Here is a 22,152-nt window from a genome sequence, read left to right on the forward strand (position 1 = left end):
GGGGGCAGATGTTTTTAGCCACGGGGGGGCCAATAACCATGGACCCTCTCCTGGCTATTAATATCTGCCCTCAGTCACTGGCTTTACCACTCTGGCGGAGAAAATTGCGCGGGAGCCCACGCCAATTTTTTCCGCCATTTAACCCTTTATTTTACAAGCTACAGTGCACAAATTTTGCACATACACACTACTAACATTAGTAGTGTGGAATATGCAAAAAAAATGGGGATATGAGATGGTTTACTGTATGTAAACCATGTCTCATATCATGTCGGGTTTGTGAAGGAGAAGGAAAAAGCCGGCAATTGAATTACCGACTTTTCACGAACACCGCTGCGTATTTCTCGCAAGTCACACTGCAGGTCCGTGTGGAATCCGTATTTTTCTCGCCCCCATAGACTTTCATTAGCGATTTTTTTGCGCAATACGCTGACAAACGCAGCATGCTGCGATTTTGTACGGCCGTAGAAAGCCGTATAATACTGAACCGTAATATACGGCTAATAGGAGCAGCCCCATTGAGAATAATTGTGCCGTATGTAATGCGAGTTTTACGGACGTAGTTTCTGCGCTCTTACGTCCGTAAAACTCGCCAGTGTGACGCCGGCCTTATACACATATGGGGAATTGGGGGGGGGATTTGATTAGCTATATTTATTTGGAGGTTGTATTTATTATGCTGAACTTTTGAAATGTATAGGAATTGCAGCATGTAAAAAAAAAAAACAACAAAAGTTCTGAAAAGACAATGACTGTTAACCTAACAATATTTTAAAATGCCTGTTTTAAAAATATTCATATCCAATAGATTGTTGGACATCATTCTGTGCATACTGAATAATCTTTTTTATACAAATGTTTTTTTTTCTTAACTATTTTACAAAAGGAATCAGATGCAACACACAGAACAACCACCAGAGGGCAGTATGGTATAGGTAAATAACAGTATACATTTATAAAGCCACAAATGAAAACTAGTAAAATAGATGAAGATGGACTAAAATAATTATTCTGCACAGCTTAAAAAGTTTATTACATATAATACATTGCATTATATTTCATGTCACTATAGGTGATGATCTACTTTTTACACAATTCTGTGTCTCATTATACTCGTCAAAGCAATATAATCTATACATTGTTAGCAGAGTAATGAAAAGTTTTTGTGCTAAAAAAAAACCTTTTGTAAAATCTCTCCATGTGCTGCTCACTGCAAACATACATTCATGTGCATAAATGCTCACTCCTTACACCCATGCGGTCATAGGATAGGAAACCCAACAAAAAATCCACAGCAAATCCATTGCAAAATGCATGTGCAGCAGAAATTTGTGGCAGAATTTTCTCTAGGTTTCACTTTTCCAAAATGATAGAATGAAAACCAAGCTAAAAATCTGAAAATATATATACCGTACAGTGAAGGAAATAAGTATTTGATCTCTTGCTGATTTTGTAAGTTTGCCCAAAGACACGAACAGTCTATAATTTTAAGGTTGGATTAATTTTTACATTGAGAGACAGAATATAAAAAATAAAGTCCAGAAAATCACATTGTATAAATTATATAAATTTATTTGGATTTTGCAGTGAGAAATAAGTATTTGATCCCCCACCAACCATTAAGAGTTCTGGCTCCTGCAGACCAGTTAGATGCTCCTAATCAACTCTTTACCTGCATAAGACAGCTGTTACATAGTCACCTTTATAAAAGACTCCTGTCCACAGACTCAATTAATCAGTCAGACTCTAACCTTTACAACATGGGCAACACCAAAGAGCTTTATAAAGATGTCAGAGACAAGATCATAGACCTGCACAAGGCTGGAATGGGCTACAAAACCATAAGTAAGACACTGGGTGAGAAGGAGACAACTGTTGGTGCAATAGTAAGAAAATGGAAGAAATGCAAAATGACTGTCAATCGACATTGATCTGGGGCACCATGCAAAATCTCACCTCGTGGGGTATCCTTGATCATGAAGAAGGTGAGAGATCAGCCTAAAACTACACTGGGAGGAACTTGTTAATGATCTCAAGGCAGTTGGGACCACAGTCGCCAAGAAAACCATTGGTAACACATTATGCCGTAAAGGTTTAAAATCCTGCAGTGCCTCCCAAAGAAGAAGAGTAAAATGCGCGTCGGGGCAGAGGGACCTCATTTCATCCATCGGGCTTGTACAATACAGGTATAGTTTATCCTCAAACCGTCACTTTATCAATTACCATTTTTCCTTGTTTAGCCAGGATGTGATACCCACAGTTGTGGCTGACCGTTCTTATTAAAATAGGCATTTGCACTAATCCTTTTTGCAGGCATGCTACTGATCTTTGTCTGATGTGTTATATTAAAGTTTTGTAAATTTTGCATTTGAACTATAAAAGCCGCAACTCTGTCCCGCCTTACCATTCAGTTATGGGCATTCATTGTAGGTTTTGAATTATATTATATTAAGGCATATTGTTTGTGGCCTTCAAACATACCCCAAACATAAGGTTACCTGTATACTCTTTTTATGCAATTTGGTTAGCAGCCAATTAATAATTTGCGGAATGCAGCTGCTGTATGTTTTGATTACCATGAGATGATATGAATAAAGTCCCTCTTTTAATCTAGCACTTTTCTTATTTTATTGATAATAGAAAAAAAAAAAATACTTTTTATTTTTGAACTTTAATGCACTTTTTTCTTTGCGTTGGTTATATCCTGATGGTAATTTTTTTGATAGTTATTGTTATGTTTTTTTGTTTTTTTGAGTACTGAAACCCAACCTTGATTATGGGTAACTTTGTTTGTGGACTATTTTGAGTTATACATGTGCAGGCCCTTCTGAAGTTTGCCAATGAACACCTGGATGATTCTGTGAGTGATTGAGGGAAGGTGCTGTGGTCAGATGAGACAAAAATTAAGGTCTTTGCCGTTAACTGAACTCACCGTGTTTGGAGGAAGAAATGCTGCCTATGACCCAAAGAACACCATCCCCACTGTCAAGCATGGAGGTGGAAACATTGTTTTGGGGGTGTTCCTCTGCTACGGGCACACGACTACTTCACCGCATCAATGGAAGAATGGATGGAGCCATGTACTGTAAAATTCTGAGTGACAACCTCTTTCCCTCCGCCAGGACATTAAAAATGGGATGTGGCTGGGTCTTCCAGCAAGACAATGACCCAAAACATACAGCCAAGGCAACAAAGGAAGTGGCTCAAAAAGAAGCACATTAAGTTCATGGAGTGGCCTAGCCAGTTTCCAAACCTTAATCCCATAGAAAACTTATGGAGGGAGTTGAAACTCCTAGTTGCCAAATGACAGCCTCAAAATCTTAATGATTTAGAGAAGATCTGCAAAGAGGAGTGGACCAAAATTCCTCCTGACATGTGCACAAACCTCATCATCAACTACAAAAAAAAGTCTGACTGCTGTGCTTGCCAACAAGGGTTTTGCACCAAGTATTAAGTCTTGTTTGCTACAGGGGTCAAATAATTATTTCTCACTGCAAAATGCAAATAGTTTTTGCCAGAGCTGTAAATTTAAGAGACAACTGCAAAATTTTCAGTTTGTCTGATTTTTCTCTTTATAGGTATATTTTTGAGTAAAATGTAAGTTCTTTTATCCTATAAACTACTGACAACATGTCTCCGAAGTTCCAAGCAATACATTTGTATTTTTTTTCTGAAAATGAGAAATGGTCAAAATATCAAAAAATGCATTGCTTGAAGACCTCAAATAATGCAAAGAATACAAGTTCATAATCATTTAGAAACAACAATACTAATGTTTTAACTCAGGAAGAGTTCAGAAATCAATATTTTGTGGAATAACCATGATTTTTAATCACAGCTTTTTTGCATCTTGGCATGCTTTCCACCAGTCTTTAACACTGCTTTTGGGTGACCTTATGCCACTCCTGGTATAAAAATTAGGGCGTCAACAAACAGGCTCTCCATGCATGTGTTGTGACTGTTACACAGCCGCAACACCTGCAGATGTAGCGCCGAACCGCTGATTATCGGGCGCGCTCCAGGTATCCGGGTTCCCGATGCTGCTATACGGTGACCGCTAAAACTATTCGGATAAGGAAATATCCAAATCTATTCGCTCATCACTAGTGTCTGCCCCTAATTTTAGCTATTTGGGAAGCTTTTTTTACCCTTTTAGGTGTTGTCTACGCATTTTGGTTTTGCCTCCCACTGAATCTAATAGGGTTCGGGTCTGTTTGACAAAACCGGGCATTGAAAGGTTCGCTCATCTCTAGTCATGATCAACATCTTTGGCATTTTCCATCTAGAATGGGACTTCTGGCATTGACCAGGCCTTGGATATCCCTGTACGTCATAAGATTGCAAAATTTTCTATGTGTATCATAAACGTATGACTCACTGTGACCTCCATGTTCTGGTCGGAGACAAAAATACGGTTGTAGAGTAAAAACTCCAGTGATGCAACATGTAACAGTGAATAGATGAAATCATGAGTAATCATCATGAGTGAACGTGCTCGGATAATGTGTTATCTGAGCATGCTCGTGAGCTAACCGTGTGTCCTTAGTGTGCTTGAAATATGTTCGAGTCCCTGCGGCTGCAGGTCTCGCATCTGTTCATCAGCCACAACACATGCAGGGATTGCCTGTTTGTTAGGCAATCCCTGCATGTGTTGCAGCTGTTGAACAGCCACCAGACATGCAGGCACATGCACTTGAACATATTATTCGAGCAGTCGGTTATCACCCGAGCATGCTCAACTAGCACCTTATCCGAGCTCGTTCGCTCATCACTAGTCATGAGGAATGGACAATGGGCAGGGAGCATTGGGAAGGTGAGCAGCTTTTTATGATATTTTATAAATATTGCCATCTATGGTTTAGCATGCATGATGCAATTTGTTGTATTCAGGCAGAGCGAATCACAAAACAATCTAACATTTTTAATATTTTTTTGTAAAAGGCAAATAGAAGAACATTAAACTCACTGATCACTTATAAATACTCAGTCGTAAGATACATTTTTTGTACTTAATATATGTGGTCATTGTTTTTACCAATATCTCTTGTGGCCGGACTTTCCAAAGTCTAATGACTCTTATGTCTCCTAACTGCGACATTGAACAGACAGAACACATTTCCATCGGTTGTAACAGATTGTATAGCAACAGCTGGTTCATAGAAAAAAAAAAGTTGACATCAGAGAAAAAATAGCTTGTTTCTTGGTCCAATATTTTGTGTTAATAAGTTATACATAATTTTTTCAATTTTCAAATAGTGAAATTTCATGTCAACCTATCTGATAAAGGATGAGAACACTAGACTTCAAGAAGGCACTCATCTTTTCTTAGTCTGGTATGTTATGTGTGGTAGTAATATTCAGTAGGGGAGGCATCCTGTGCATTTGCATTTTTACTAATGAATAATGGGTTGGGTAAAGCAGATAAGAATTGTTTAAAAGGAGAAGACTTCTCGGTATTTGGAAAACCATCACTTAGCAAAAAATATTGCTGGATTTCAAGGCACAGACAAATTATGAAGATGTAAAGTTTGTCTGTAGTCTTCATTTCTAGAAGTATCACTCAAAAAAATGTGTTCTGGATTTCTTATTGATAATTCTGATTTTGGTATTTTTTTTTTCACTTTTTCTTAAATGTTTAACATTTTTAAACTGTTATTATATTTGCCAGTATTATGAGTTACTTAACAGAACATTAGCCTATTTCCTACTTAATAAACAGTGGATGTACTTCACTCTTGATGATTTTCTAAGGCCTACATATATGACAATAATTGGCCATAGCTAGTGTTGAGCATTCCGATACCGCAAGTATCGGGTATCGGCCGATATTTGCGGTATCGTAATTTCGACACAGAGTTCCGATATTTACCGCATATCGGATACCGGAATCGGAAGATCCCAGAATTCAAACTGCACGAATTCAGCCAATGAGGACTGATTAGAAGTGTGGGCACATCCTGTTCTGCATGGTGGGCATGTAACTACTGGCATGGCTGTGATTGGCTGCTGAAATGATGTCATGATGCACTATAAAAGTCGCTGCCACCAGTAAGGGCTCACTCTGCTGTGAATTCAGTTAGGGACAGGATGCTGTGTTCTGACTGAGGGCCAGTTTAGAGATAGCGATTTGCTTCATTGTGCTTTACCCAGGCTAATTTAGCAACCGCTGTGTGAGAACCTTGCTTTTGCCTTGCAGCGCTGTTCAAAGCTGTCTGCAAGGTCTCTGTGTGTGTGAGTGCACATCGCTCTGTAGTCTGTCTGCAGCCACAGCCGGTTGTATTCAGCTCAGGGTGCTTCACTGCCTCATACCATTCTATCTATTGTCCTTCTTTTGCTATTAGTGCAGCCTGCTGCACATTTATTCAATTATTTCCTATTTGTTGCTTTCCACCCATATCTAGCTAAATTGTGGAAAAACACTACATAGGATTACATAGAGGAGGTTTTTTTGGCCTTGCAGCGCCGTTTACGGCTGTCTGCACGGTCTCCATGTGAGTGCACATCGCTCTGCAGTCTGTGTGCAGCCACAGCCGGTTATATTCAGCTCAGGGTGCGTCACTGCCTCATACCGTTCTATCCATTGTCCTTTTTTGCTATTAGTGCAGCCTGCTGCACATTTATTCAAATATTTCCTATTAGTGGCTTTCCACCCGTATCCAGCTAAATTGTGGAAAAACACTACATAGGATTACATAGAGGAGCTTGTTTTGGCCTTGCAGCGCCGTTTACGGCTGTCTGCATGGTCTCCGTGTGAGTGCAGCTCACTCTGTAGCCAGTTCTGCAAAAAAAAAAAAAAAATTATTAAAGTTCACCAAACACACCACTTTACAGTTGTGTAGGCCACATTAGCTCATATTAAAGTCTAGTCCACATTTTAGAAAATTAGTGTTTCTTATACCTGTTAGGAGCTGTTCAGGAATAAGCACACTAAGCCCTTAGTACTTTTCTGCTTATCTTTATCAGTCAACCAAGATGAAGAAGGCAGGGAGTAAGGTACGTGGGCACGGAGCAGGGAGAGGACGTGGGGATTCTGTGCCTGCTGCGGGCACCAGTAACTCATCATCACCCAGTTTCAGCAGGGAACAGTCCTTCATGCGCAGCTTTGTAGGAGATTGCCGTACACCGCTGCTGCGTGAAGAACAAATTGAAGCCGTTGTCGGATGGATGGCAGCTAACACATCGACTTCAATTAGTGCCACATCCTCTCAGGCACAGAGCACTGGAGAGCACCCATCTGTCTCTTCACCATCTGCCAAATTGCCCAGGCAGTCAGAGCGTAGGACAGGAGCCATCTCTACTTCTGTTCTCTGAATCTCTTGGCTTGGAAACAGGGAGCCAGCCAAGCAGCATTGGAGAAATGGAAGAAGAGGCAGTGTGCAGTGATGCCCAACAGCTTTGTCTCTCTGACTCTGAAGAGTCGGGTGGGCCAGTGCCTCCGGTCACCACACCGCAGTACGCATCTGATGATGACACTCAGGTGCCACTTTCTGGTGCGTACAGTGCTGCCGAGACTAACCAGGAGGAGCAGTTGGTGGCAGAGGGTAGTGTAGATGATGAGGTCCTTGACCCATCGTGGCGTGAGGTACAGGAAGGTGGTAGGAGCAGCTCTGAGGAAGAGATTCCCCAAACGGGCCAAAGAGGGAGAGAGAGGGGGAAGACAGCGGAGCCTGTAGCCTCCACTTCGGCACCCGTTAGGAGCATGCCTCTTCCAAAAGCCAAAACGGGCGCTCCCAAGACTTGCAGTGCCTGGTCCTTTTTTGACACAGTTGCAGATGACATTTGCTTTGTCAAATGCAAGGTGTGTCATCAGAAAGTCAAAAGAGGGAAAAATGTCAGCAATCTCAATACCTCAAACATGTGGAAACATGTGTGGACCAGACCTAGGCCAACCAACAGTGGCACCTACCACCTCTTCAGCTCGTGTTGTTGCCTCTTCCTCCAGCTCACACACAGCTGGTTCAGCTTCCTCCCAGGATTGCCATGGAAGAACCTCTGGCACTGTTGTCCAGAGACCCACAGTAATTCCACCCACAACACCACATTCTCAGTCATCCTCACACTCCCAGGCCAGTCTACAGCCATCGGTAGCACAGGCATGGGAGAAAAGGCAGCCATTCTCGGCAAACCACCCCCGAGCACAGGCTCTGAATGCTGGCATTGCAAAACTACTGTCCCTTGAAATGCTGTCATTCAGGCTGGTGGAGATAAACAGCTTCCGTCACATGATGGAATTGGCAGTCCCACAATACAATGTGCCCAGCCACTTTTATTTCAGCAGGCAAGCCGTCCCTGCCCTGCACAAGCATGTGGAGGGACACAAAAAACACGTGCTACTGAACGCCGTCAGTAGCAAGGTCCACCTCACCACCGATGCGTGGACCATTCACCATGGACAGGGGCGATACCTTTCCCTCACTGCCCATTGGGTTAATGTTGTTGAGCCGGGTACAGATCGTGCGAGTGGTGCAGGACGTGTTCTGCCAACTCCAAGGATTGCAGGAATCCAGTCTGTACGCATTGACTCCTCCTCATACACAAGTTCCTCAGAATCATCGCTGCAGGAGCCGTCACAGTCCACCTCCACATGGACCCGTGAACGTTTACCTGTTATGACCAACATGAGCACAGCCGTGGCCAAACATCAACAGGCCGTCTTGAAATTAATTTCTTTGGGGAATCGAAGCCACACAGCGCAGGAGCTCTGGAATGCCATCAAGCAGGAGAGGGACGTGTGGTTTGTGCCAGCGAATCTCCAGCCAGGCATGGTAGTGTGTGACAATGGCCTAAATCTGGTGGCAGCTCTGGCCCTAGGCAACCTCACTCACATCCCATGTCTGGCACATGTGCTCAACTTGGTCGTGCAGAGTTTTTTGAGGGACTATCCGGATCTTGATGCACTGCTGCACAAGGTCCGCCTAGAGTGTGCTCACTTGCGGCATTCCAGCATGGCAAGATCGTGCATTACAGCTCTGCAGCGCCGATTCTGCCTTCCGGAACATCGCATCATATGTGACCTACCCACCAGGTGGAATTCCTCGTTACATATGTTGGAGCGGTTGTGTGAGCAGCAGCCAGCAGTAATGGAGTACCAGCTGCATCAGGTGCAAAGAAGTCTCACTCCGCACCGTTCAGACTTCACAACCACAGAGTGGGCCACTATGAAGGACGTCTGCCAGGTTTTGCGTTCCTTCGATGATTCCACTTGGATGGCGAGTGCAGATGATGCACTAGTCAGCATGACTGTCCCCCTTATCTGCCTGCTTCAACAAACACTGCAAGCGCTAAGGGATGATGATGTGGAAGAGGTGGAGGATGAGGCGTCTCCAATTCCATCAGCTTCTGTACAGTCAGCGCTACGTGGTTCCTCACAAAGGCCTAGGCAGGGGAAACTTTGTGAGGAGGAGGAGTCAATGGAGGAGGAAGACATCGATCCAGAGGAGGGAGTTACACAATTTCTCCAGTAGTCAGTGTGTAGAGTGAGGGTGGGGTGATGCTGAGCGGGCAGAGATCAAGCCTCAATCAGGGGACAGCGTTTCTTGGCCAGTTGGCAGTCTGCAGCACATGGCTGATTACATGCTGCAGTGCCTGAGAAATGACCGCCGCATCGCCCACATTCTCAACATGGCTGAATATTGGGTGTTCACCCTCCTAGATCCTCGCTACCGGGACAACTTACAAAGCCTCATAACACTGTTGAACCGGGAGTGTAAAATGCGGGAGTACCAAGACACACTGGTGAATTCCATCATCTTCTCCAGTCCAAGTGAGAGCTGTGCTGCTAGTGCTTTACAAAGCAGATCAGTGCGCCGAGGCAGTGGAGGAAGCTCTGCACACAGAGGGAGGAGAAGCAGTGCCTCAGCACAAGGCAAGACCAGTATGGCTGAACTGTGGCACAGTTTTGTGTGCCCGCCACACATGTCTACACCATCACAGACAGCTCCAGTCAGCAGGAGGTAACGTTTCCATCAGATGGTGACAGACTACATGTCTTGTCGTCTTACTGTACTCCCAGATGGCTCTTCCCCCTTCAAATTTTGGGTCTCTAAGCTGGATACATGGCCATTGGCCAGAGCTAAGCCAGTATGCATTGGAGGTGCTGGCTTGCTCAGATGCTAGTGTATTATCGGAACGCGTCTTTAGTGCCGCAGGTGGTGTACTAACAGACCGTCGCATGCGACTATCCTCCGATAATGTTGACCGGCTTACTTTTCTGAAAATGAACAAGGCCTGGATCTCGCAGGAATTTGCCACTCCTCTTCCAGATTAAATAATTGGTTGGCTACAGTATCCAGGTCTCCTGTTGCGTTCATGTTTCTACCACCTGAACTGTAATCCCTGGGCTCCAACATCACCAGTTGAGGCTCAGAAGTGCCGTCCGCACAGTCAAAACACATGACCCAGTGTTATTGGGTTTCAGTAACGTCAGCTGATCCCCAGCTGTGTAGCCGGCAATGTGTCCTGCAACCGCCACGCTGACACAACAACTGAAATTTAAGGGAACCTGTCCCCCCCAGGCGTTAGTTACTGAAAGAGCCACCTTGTGCAGCAATAATGCTGCACAAGGAAAAGGTAGCTCTTTTAGTTTAGCTCCTTGCACACACAGAACTTAACACTTATAAAATGTGTCCCCTGATACTGTGAGACCGTCCCGGAGGTGGGACTTAACTTCATAATGGGACGCAGCACAGCCGTCATTCCTACCCCCTTGGTGCCGTGCGCCACCTCCTCAGCGTTGTTTGAATCTGTCTCAGAGCCAGCTTTATGTTATCCCTTTGCCATGCGCAATTAGCGCTGCCCGTCTTCTGACATCATTTGGTGTCAGGCTGGCTGCGCCTGTGTGGCCGCGCCGCCCGAGATCCGGCCTCGCAGTGTCTTCTGATTTAATCACACTGCGGGCCTGGGATCCAATGGCATGCGCAGTGCATATCTTCACCTCAGCCTCTCACTCATCTTCCTCCGCCTTCTTCAGACTGTGCGCCATCATCTGATCCTGAATAGCATGCCACGGCCGTGACACCGCACAGTCTGAAGAAGCCGGAAGGAGGCGAGTGGGAGGCGAGGATATGCACTGCGCATGCCCATGGATCCCAGGCCCACAGTGGGATTACATTAGACGACACTGCGAAGTGGGATCTCGGGCAGCGCGGCCGCACAGGCGCAGCCAGCCTGACACCTAAATGATGTCAGAAGACTGGCAGCACTAAGTGCGCATGGCCAAGGGATAACATAACAGCTTAGGCTCTGTGACAGAATCAAACAACGCTGAGGAGGCGGGGCACGGCACCAAGGGGGTAGGAATGACGGCTGTGCTGCGTCCCATTACGAAGGAAAGTCCCACCTCCAGGACGTTCTCACGGTATCAGGGGACACTGTTATGACCCCAATGGCGAGGGTCTCAGAGGAACAAGTAAGTCTGCGACGTACAAAAATCATCCAGCTCATAGGGCAGTGGTAACTGGGTTGACCATATAACTACTCCTAACGCCAACACTAGAAGTAGCCGGGGAACATGCCTACGTTGGTCGCTAGATGTCTCGCGCCAGCCGGAGGACTAACTACCCCTAGAAGAGGAAAACAAAGACCTCTCTTGCCTCCAGAGAATAGACCCCAAAAGTCGGATACAAGCCCCCCACAAATAATAACGGTGAGGTAAGAGGAAATGACAAACACAGAGATGAACTAGGTTTAGCAAAGAGAGGCCCACTTACTAATAGCAGAATGTAGTAAGATAACTTATATGGTCAACAAAAACCCTAACAAAATTCCACACTGGAGATACAAGAACCCCCGAACCGTCTAGCAGCCCGGGGGGAGAACTCCAGCCTTCCTAGAGCTTCCAGCAAGGTAAGGATACAGATTATGTACAAGCTGGACAAAAATGCAAACAAAAACAAATAGCAAAAAGCAAGAAAGCAGACTTAGCTTAATTTAGCAGGAACCAGGATCAGTAGACAAGAGCACAACAGATTAGCTCTGATTACAACGTTGCCAGGCATAGAACTGAAGGTCCAAGGAGCTTATATAGCAACACCCCTGACCTAACGACCCAGGTGAGCATACAAGGGATGAATGACATACCCAGAGTCAAATCACTAGTAACCACTAGAGGGAGCCAAAAGGTAAATTCACAACAGGACACATTTTATAAGTGTTTAGTTCTGCGTTTGCAAGGAGCATAATTAAAAGAGCCACCTTTTCCTTTTGCAGCATTACTGCTGCACAAGATGGCTCTTTCAGCTACAAACGCCTTGGGGAGGGGTTAAAGGTTCCCTTTCAACTTGCTCCAATCAGGCTTCAGCCTACACTCTGTTCCTCTGCTCCTCCTGCTGTCCCTGGGCTTCAACACCGCCAATTGCTGCCCGGAAGTGCTGTCTGCACAGTCAACAGTCGCTCCTCTGTTATTGGGGTTCAGTAACGCCAGCTGCTCCCCTGCTGTGTTGCGGCAATAACTGTAGCCTGCTCCTCCTGCTGTCCCTGGGCTTCAACACTGCCAGTTGCTGCCCAGAAGTGCTGTCTGCACAGTCAACAGTCGCTCCCCTGTTATTGGGGTTCAGTAACTCCAGCTGTTCCCCTGCTGTGTTGCGGCAATGTGTCCTGCGAACGCCACGCTGACACGCCTCCAGGCGTTTGTGCGACCGCACAGGCGCAGCCAGCCTGACACCAAGTGATGTCAGAAGACGGGCAGCGCTGTTGTGAATTCTGTTTGTGGGCTCCCCCGGTGGTGTTTTATGGTAGTGCCACTTATTTGCCTTCTTCTATCCTTGATCACCTGTTGACACCCATTAGGGGAGTTTCCTATTTAAGGCTGCTTGGCTGCTGGTCTGATGCCGGCCAACAATGTATCAGTAGCATTCTGTTGCATTCTCCTGCCTCAAGATCCTGTTCAGCTAAGTTGAATTTTGTTTCTAGTTTATTCTATTTTTGTCCAGCTATTTGCAATGTGACTCTCTGTAGCTGGAAGCTCTCGTGGACTGGAATTGCCACTCCAGTGGCATGAGTTGTCACTGGAGTTTTAAAGTAATTTCAGGATGGTGTTTTTGAGTAGTGTTTTGAAGTTGACCGTGAAGTGACTCTTTCCTGTACTTCTGCTATCTAGTAAGCGGACCTCACTGTGCTAAATCTGCTGTTCATCCTACGTATGTCTTTTCCTCTTGACTCACCGTCAATATCTGTGGGGGGCTGCTATCTCCTTTTGGGGTTCATCTCTGGAGGTAAGGCAGGCCTGTATATTCCTCTGATAGGGGTAGTTAGATCTCCGGCTGGCGCGTGGTGTCTAGGGCATCGTAGGAAACACTCCCCGGCTACTTCCAGTGTCGTGTCAGGTTCAGGTCACGGTCACTTTAGTTCCCATCACCCGAGAGCTAGTCCGTTGTTATTTTGATTTCCCTGCCATTGGGAAAATTATAACAGTTTGGCCGGCCCGCATGTGTTAAAACTATGCACTAAAGCAGGAAAGGATATGAAAAGGTTTTTTGTCCTTCTGTGTTTGGAAAGTGCACCTTAGTGCTTATTTGTACTCCTTGCTTAAACTGCAGTCTTCAGCCTTTTTTTTTTTTTCCTCTCCTCTTAATCTCTGAATGGCTTTGGTTACACCTGTTTGAATCATGGATCCACAGAGTTTGGTTGCAGGTCTGAATAACCTGGCTACAAAGGTCCAGAACTTACAAGATTTTGTTATACGTGCTCCAATGTCTGAACCTAAGATCCCTATGCCTGAATTTTTTACCGGAGACAGATCCCGTTTTTTGAATTTCAGAGAGAATTGTAAATTGTTTTTGTCTCTGAAATCTCACTCTGCTGGTGATCCTGCGCAACAGGTTAAAATTGTTATTTCTCTATTGCGGGGTGACCCACAAAGTTGGGCATTTGCATTGTCGCCAGGGGATCCTGCGTTATTAAATGTAGATGCGTTTTTTCTGGCTTTGGGGTTGCTTTATGAAGAACCTAATTTAGAGATTTTGGCTGAGAAAGCCTTGATAGCTCTTTCTCAAGGGCAAGATGAAGCTGAGATATACTGCCAAAAATTTCGTAAATGGTCGGTGCTTACTAAATGGAATCAGTGCGCTCTAGCAGCTAATTTCAGAGAAGGTCTCTCTGATGCCGTGAAGGATGTCATGGTGGGGTTCCCTGTGCCTACAGGTCTGAATGATGCCATGAAATTGGCTATCCAGATTGATCGGCGTTTACGGGAGCGCAAATCTGTGCACCATATGGCGGTATCTTCTGAGCAAAAATCTGTGCACCATATGGCGGTATCTTTTGAGCAAAAACCTGTGCACCATATGGCGGTATCTTCTGAGCAAAAACCTGTGCACCATATGGCGGTATCTTCTGAGCAAAAACCTGTGCATCATTTGGCGGTGACCTCTGAAAAGGCACCAGAGCATATGCAATGCGATAGTGTATTGTCTAGAGGCGAACGACAGAATTACAGGCGCAAAAATGGGTTGTGCTTCTATTGTGGAGATCCAGCTCATGTTATATCAGCATGCTCTAAACGCATAAAGAAGGTTGATAAAAAGGTTGATAAATCTTTTTCTATGGGTACCTTGCAGTCTAAATTTCTTTTGTCCGTGACATTGATTTGTACTTTATCATCTGTTACTGTGGATGCTTATGTGGATTCTGGCGCCGCTCTGAGTCTCATGGATTGGTCCTTTGCCAAGCGTTGTGGGTTTGATTTAGAGCCTCTGGAGGTTTCTATTCCCTTAAAGGGTATTGATTCTACACCTTTGGCTAGCAATAAACCACAATATTGGACACAAGTGACTATGCATCTGTCCCCAGACCATCAGGAGATTATTCGTTTCCTTGTGTTATATAATCTACATGACGTATTAGTACTTGGATTACCATGGTTACAAATTCATAATCCAGTCTTGGACTGGAGATCAATGTCTGTGCTGAGCTGGGGATGTCAGGGGATTCATGGGGATGCACCTTTGGTTCCCATTTCTTCATCTACTCCCTCTGAGATCCCAGCATTTCTGTCAGATTTTTATGATGTCTTTCAGGAGCCTAAAACTGATTCTCTCCCTCCTCACAGAGAGTGTGACTGCGCTATTGAGTTGATTCCCGGTAGTAAATTTCCTAAGGGTCGCTTGTTTAATTTGTCTGTACCTGAACATACTGCTATGCGGGAGTATATCAGAGAATCTTTGGAAAAGGGTCATATTCACCCCTCTTTGTCTCCACTGGGGGCAGGGTTTTTCTTTGTGGGTAAAAAGGATGGTTCATTGAGACCTTGTATCGACTATCGACTTCTGAATAAGATTACAGTTAAATACCAGTATCCGTTACCTTTACTGACTGATCTTTTTGCTCGCATAAAGGGGGCAAAGTGGTTCACTAAGATCGATCTACGTGGTGCGTATAATTTAGTGCGGATTAAGCAGGGGGATGAGTGGAAGACCGCATTTAATACGCCTGAAGGCCATTTTGAGTATTTGGTAATGCCTTTCGGTCTCGCGAATGCCCCTTCCGTTTTTCAGTCCTTTATGCACGATATTTTCCGTGAATATCTGGATAAATTTATGATTGTGTATTTGGATGATATTTTGATTTTTTCGGAGGACTGGGAATCTCATGTTCAACAGGTCAGGAGAGTTTTTCAGGTTTTACGAGCTAATTCTCTATTTGTGAAGGGCTCAAAGTGTATTTTTGGGGTTCAGAGAATTTCCTTTTTGGGATATATTTTTTCCCCTTCATCTATGGAGATGGACCCTGTTAAGGTTCAGGCTATTTGTGATTGGGTACAACCTACTTCTCTAAAGAGTCTTCAGAAATTCTTGGGATTTGCTAATTTCTATCGCCGATTCATAGCGGGTTTTTCTGCCATTGCTAAACCTTTGACTGATTTGACCAAGAAGGGTGCTGATGTTGCTAATTGGTCCTCTGCGGCTGTGGAGGCCTTTCGGGAGCTTAAGCGCCGCTTTTCTTCTGCTCCTGTGTTGCGCCAGCCTGATATTTCGCTCCCGTTCCAGGTTGAAGTAGATGCTTCCGAGATCGGAGCAGGTGCAGTTTTGTCGCAGAAAGGTCCTGACTGCTCAGTGATGAGACCATGTGCGTTTTTCTCTCGAAAGTTTTCGCCCGCTGAGCGAAATTATGATGTTGGAAATCGGGAGCTCTTGGCCATGAAGTGGGCATTTGAGGAGTGGCGTCATTGGCTTGAGGGTGCTAGACACCAGGTGGTGGTCTTGACTGACCACAAAAATCTAATTTATCTTGAGTCAGCCAGGCGTCTGAATCCTAGACAGGCGCGCTGGTCGTTGTTTTTCTCTCGATTTAACTTTGTGGTTTCATATCTGCCTGGGTCTAAGAATGTGAGGGCGGATGCCCTCTCTAGGAGTTTTGAGCCTGACTCGCCTGGTGATTCCGAACCTACTGGCATCCTGAAGGATGGGGTGATATTGTCAGCTGTCTCCCCAGACCTGCGGCGCTCTTTGCAGGAGTTTCAGGTGGATAGGCCTGATCGCTGTCCGCCTGGTAGATTGTTTGTCCCTGATGACTGGACCAGTAGAGTTATTTCGGAGGTTCACTCTTCCGCGTTGGCAGGTCATCCTGGAATTTTTGGCACCAGGGATCTGGTGTCTAGGTCCTTCTGGTGGCCTTCCTTGTCTCGAGATGTACGTATTTTTGTGCAGTCTTGTGATGTTTGTGCTCGGGCTAAGCCCTGCTGTTCCCGGGCCAGCGGGTTGTTGTTGCCCTTGCCTATTCCTAAGAGGCCTTGGACGCACATCTCTATGGACTTTATTTCTGACCTTCCTGTTTCTCGTAGGATGTCCGTCATCTGGGTGGTGTGTGACCGTTTTTCCAAGATGGTTCACTTGGTACCTTTGCCCAAATTGCCCTCCTCCTCTGAGCTGGTCCCTCTATTTTTTCAGAATGTTGTGCGTTTGCATGGTATTCCTGAGAATATAGTGTCTGACAGGGGTACTCAGTTTGTGTCTAGATTTTGGCGGGCGTTCTGTGCCAGGATGGGTATCGACTTGTCTTTTTCGTCTGCATTCCATCCTCAGACTAATGGCCAGACTGAGCGTACTAATCAGACCTTGGAGACTTACTTGAGGTGTTTTGTGTCCGCTGATCAGGACGATTGGCTTGATTTTTTGCCATTGGCAGAGTTTGCCCTTAACAATCGGGCCAGTTCTGCCACTTTGGTTTCTCCATTTTTTTTGTAATTCAGGGTTTCACCCTCGCTTTTCGTCCGGTCAATTGGAGTCTTCGGATTGTCCTGGAGTAGATGCTGTGGTTGATAGAATGCATCAGATTTGGGGACAGGTTGTGGACAATCTGAAGTTGTCCCAGGAGAAGACTCAACAGTTCACTAATCGTCATCGGTGTGTCGGTCCTCGTCTTTGTGTTGGGGACCTGGTTTGGTTGTCTTCTCGATTTGTTCCTATGAAGGTCTCGTCTCCTAAGTTTAAGCCTCGGTTTATCGGCCCTTATAGGATTCTGGAGGTTCTCAATCCTGTGTCCTTTCGTTTGGACCTCCCAGCATCTTTTACTATTCATAATGTTTTTCATCGGTCATTGTTGCGGAGGTATGAGGTGCCGGTTGTTCCGTCTGCTGATCCTCCTGCTCCTGTGCTGGTTGAGGGTGAGTTGGAGTATGTGGTGGAAAAGATCTTGGACTCCCGTGTTTCCAGACGGAAACTTCAGTATCTGGTTAAGTGGAAAGGCTATGGTCAGGAGGATAATTCTTGGGTGACAGCATCTGATGTTCATGCTCCTGATTTGGTTCGTGCATTTCATAGTGCTCATCCAGATCGCCCTGGTGGTTCTGGTGAGGGTTCGGTGCCCCCTCCTTAAGGGGGGGGTACTGTTGTGAATTCTGTTTGTGGGCTCCCCCGGTGGTGTTTTATGGTAGTGCCACTTATTTGCCTTCTTCTATCCTTGATCACCTGTTGACACCCATTAGGGGAGTTTCCTATTTAAGGCTGCTTGGCTGCTGGTCTGATGCCGGCCAACAATGTATCAGTAGCATTCTGTTGCATTCTCCTGCCTCAAGATCCTGTTCAGCTAAGTTGAATTTTGTTTCTAGTTTATTCTATTTTTGTCCAGCTATTTGCAATGTGACTCTCTGTAGCTGGAAGCTCTCGTGGACTGGAATTGCCACTCCAGTGGCATGAGTTGTCACTGGAGTTTTAAAGTAATTTCAGGATGGTGTTTTTGAGTAGTGTTTTGAAGTTGACCGTGAAGTGACTCTTTCCTGTACTTCTGCTATCTAGTAAGCGGACCTCACTGTGCTAAATCTGCTGTTCATCCTACGTATGTCTTTTCCTCTTGACTCACCGTCAATATCTGTGGGGGGCTGCTATCTCCTTTTGGGGTTCATCTCTGGAGGTAAGGCAGGCCTGTATATTCCTCTGATAGGGGTAGTTAGATCTCCGGCTGGCGCGTGGTGTCTAGGGCATCGTAGGAAACACTCCCCGGCTACTTCCAGTGTCGTGTCAGGTTCAGGTCACGGTCACTTTAGTTCCCATCACCCGAGAGCTAGTCCGTTGTTATTTTGATTTCCCTGCCATTGGGAAAATTATAACACAGCGCTAAGTGTGCATGGCCAAGGGATAACATAACAGCGCAGGCTCCGTGACAGAAACAAACAACGCTGAGGAGGTGGCGCATGGTGCCAAGGGGGTAGGAATGACGGCTGTGCTGCGTCACATTACAAAGGAAAGTCCCACCTACGGGTCAGTTTAACGGGGTGAGGGGACACATTTCATATCATGTCTAGTTCAGCGTTTGCAAGGAGCATAATTAAAAGAGCCACCTTTTCCTTTTGCAGCATTACTGCTTCACAAGATGGCTCTTTCAGCAACAAACCCCTGGGGGGGGGGTTAAAGGTTCCCTTTCAACTTGCTCCAGTGCAGGCTTCGGCCTACGCTCTGCTCCTCCTGCTGACCCTGGGCTCTAACACCGCCAGTTGGTGCCCGGAAGTGCTAGCTGCACAGAGAAAAACACCCGCCAATGTGTCAGTGGGTTTCAGTAATGCCAGCTGTTCCCCTGCTGTGTAGCTGGCAACGTGTCCTGCAAACGCCACGCAAACACAACAGACACTAACTGCCTCCAGTGCAGGCTTCGGCCTACACTCTGCTCCTAATAAAACAAATTGCAGCTGAAGTAAAAAAAAAGTTAAATGTTCATTTTTATTTAAACATTCCAAAAATTCCTGTGACACACCTGAAGTGTTAGTGAACTTCTAATGGGGATTTGGGCACCTTGAGATGTGCAGTTTTTAAAATGGTGTCACACTTGGGTATTTTCTATCATATAGACCCCTCAAAGTGACTTCAAATGTGATGTGGTCCATAAAAAAAAAATGGTGTTGTAAAAATGAGAAATTGCTGGTCATCTTTTAACCCTTATCTCCCCAACAAAACAAAAAAAAATTTGTTCCAAAATTGTGCTAATATAAAGTAGACATGTGGGAAATGTTACTTATTAAGTATTTTGTGTGACATATATCTGTGATTTAAGGGCATAAAAATTCAAATTTGGAAAATTGCAAAATTTTCAACATTTTCGCCAAATTTCAATTTTTTTTTCACAAATAAACGCAGATAATATCAAAGAAATTTTACCACTATCATGATCATGAAGTACAATATGTCTCGGGGAAAAGTATCTCAATCATCAGGATCCATTGAAGCGTTCCAGAGTTATAACCTCATAAATAGTGTTGAGCATTCCGATACCGCAAGTATCGGGTATCGGCCGATACTTGCGGGTATCGGAATTCCGATACCGAGATCCGATACTTTTGTGGTATCGGGTATCGGTATCGAAACAACATTAATGTAAAAATGTGTAAAAGAGAGAATTAAAATAAAAAATATTGCTATACTCACCTCTCCGACGCAGCCTGCACCTTACCGAGGGAAGCGGCAGCGTTCTTTGTTTAAAATTCGCGCTTTTCTTTCCTTTACGTGAAGTCCCGGCTTGTGATTGGTTGCGTCGCCCATGTGACTGCGACGCAACCAATCACAGCAAGCCGTGACGTAATTTCAGGCCCTTAAGGATTTTAAAATTACGTCCCGGCTTTGTGATTGGTTGCGTCGCAGTCACATGGGCGACGCAACCAATCACAAGCCGTGACGTCACGGGAGGCTAAACACGCGCGCATTTTAAAATGCGCGCTTGTCCAGCCTCCCGTGACGTCCCGGCTTGTGATTGGTTGCATCGCGGTCAACCAATCACAAGCCGGGAGGCTGGACACGCGCGCATTTTAAAATGCGCGCTTGTCCAGCCTCCCGTGACGTCCCGGCTTGTGATTGGTTGCATCGCGGTCAACCAATCACAAGCCGGGAGGCTGGACACGCGCGCATTTTAAAATGCGCGCTTGTCCAGCCTCCCGTGACGTCCCGGCTTGTGATTGGTTGCGTCGCGGTCAACCAATCACAAATCACAAGCCGGGACGTCACGGGAGGCTGGACAAGCGCGCATTTTAAAATGCGCGCGTGTCCAGCCTCCCGGCTTGTGATTGGTTGACCGCGATGCAACCAATCACAAGCCGGGACGTCACGGGAGGCTGGACAAGCGCGCATTTTAAAATGCGCGCGTGTTTAGCCTCCCGTGATGTCACGGCTTGTGATTGGTTGCGTCGCCCATGTGACTGCGACGCAACCAATCACAAAGCCGGGACGTAATTTTAAAATCCTTAAGGGCCTGAAATTACGTCACGGCTTGCTGTGATTGGTTGCGTCGCCCATGTGACTGCGACGCAACCAATCACAAAGCCGGGACGTAATTTTAAAATCCTTAAGGACCTGAAATTACGTCACGGCTTGCTGTGATTGGTTGCGTCGCCCATGTGACTGCGACGCAACCAATCACAAAGCTGGGACTTCACGTAAGGAAAGAAAAGCGTGAATTTTAAGCAAACAACGCTGCAGGTTCCCTTGGAGAGGTGAGTATAGCAATATTTTTTATTTTAATTCTTTCTTTTACACATTAATATGGTTCCCAGGGCCTGAAGGAGAGTTTCCTCTCCTTCAGACCCTGGGAACCATCAGGAATACCGTCCGATACTTGAGTCCCATTGACTTGTATTGGTATCGGGTATCGGTATCGGATTGGATCCGATACTTTGCCGGTATCGGCCGATACTTTCCGATACCGATACTTTCAAGTATCGGACGGTATCGCTCAACACTACTCATAAAGAGACAGTGGTCAGAATTGTAAAAATTGGCCCGGTTATTAACGTGCAAACCACCCTTGGGGGTTAAGCTTTAATTTTTTCTTTAACTCATATGCGAACCTTATGATTGTTGTCTTTTTCCCCTTTCAGATTCATCAGAAGAGAACTTCACAAGTGCATGAAGACACACAAGGTCATTAGATTTGTGAAACTGACCTTTCATAAATGAATGCAGGAAAGAAAAGACCTAGACTTGTGCCACAAGATATTAAAATGCTTGTTTGCATTGATAAAGCAGAACCAAAGATGGTCCATCCTTCCTGCAGCAGCAACGAATTTCTCAGTTGCAATTTTCTCAGTTACATATGCTAATATTTGCAGGAAAAAAAAACACATCAAATGTAAACACTCAGATTCAGATAATGTGATAATTCACCCAACTAGAAAAATGCTCTTAATTCTGCCTCATATTTGAAAAGCCCACATCTTTGCTACCCTACCACAAGAGATATTGGTTGAAACAAAGTTCAAAACAACTCATACGGCTTCTAACTGACATTGAAGAAAGGACATATTTCTCTTCATTGGAATAGCTTGTAATACCAGCAGGTGGTTCATAAGAAAAAAAAATGATTAGGAAAATAATAGCTAATTTCAGGGTCCAACAATGTTTCTTACTGAGTGGAAATTGTTGAAATTCTGAATAAAGGAAATAGTAAATTCATGCCAACTCATCTCACAAGGGACATTAATAAAAGATAGTGCCTTCCTGGTCTGGTATATTAGGTGTGGTAGTTCTGTTCAGAAGGGGAGGAGTTTCCTGTGAATTTACATTTCACTGATGAATAAGGGGAGGAGTAAAGCTCCTAAGATTTGTATAAAAGGAGAAGACATCTTGGCAGATGCACAACCCTACTGCTGTTTGCTGGTCACCAATCATTTAGCAAATGGCAATGGAAATCCTGGCACAGAAAAACCCTGAAGAGGTAATTTCTGCACATATACTTCAA

The 22,152-nt window shown here is 45.1% G+C and overlaps 1 long non-coding RNA gene across 1 annotated transcript in view; it reads left to right on the plus strand.

The window, feature by feature from the left end:
• LOC143785913 (uncharacterized) overlaps positions 1-22,152 on the plus strand; it is a 124,774-nt gene that overhangs the window by 101,805 nt on the left and 817 nt on the right. Inside the window, exon 3 of the long non-coding RNA XR_013218148.1 lies at positions 21,293-21,335. This is a non-coding gene — a long non-coding RNA (uncharacterized LOC143785913). The remainder of the gene's footprint in view (positions 1-21,292; positions 21,336-22,152) is intronic.

The sequence above is a fragment of the Ranitomeya variabilis genome, chromosome 7 (assembly GCF_051348905.1).
Source record: "Ranitomeya variabilis isolate aRanVar5 chromosome 7, aRanVar5.hap1, whole genome shotgun sequence".
NCBI classification, from domain to species: Eukaryota; Metazoa; Chordata; class Amphibia; order Anura; family Dendrobatidae; genus Ranitomeya; species Ranitomeya variabilis.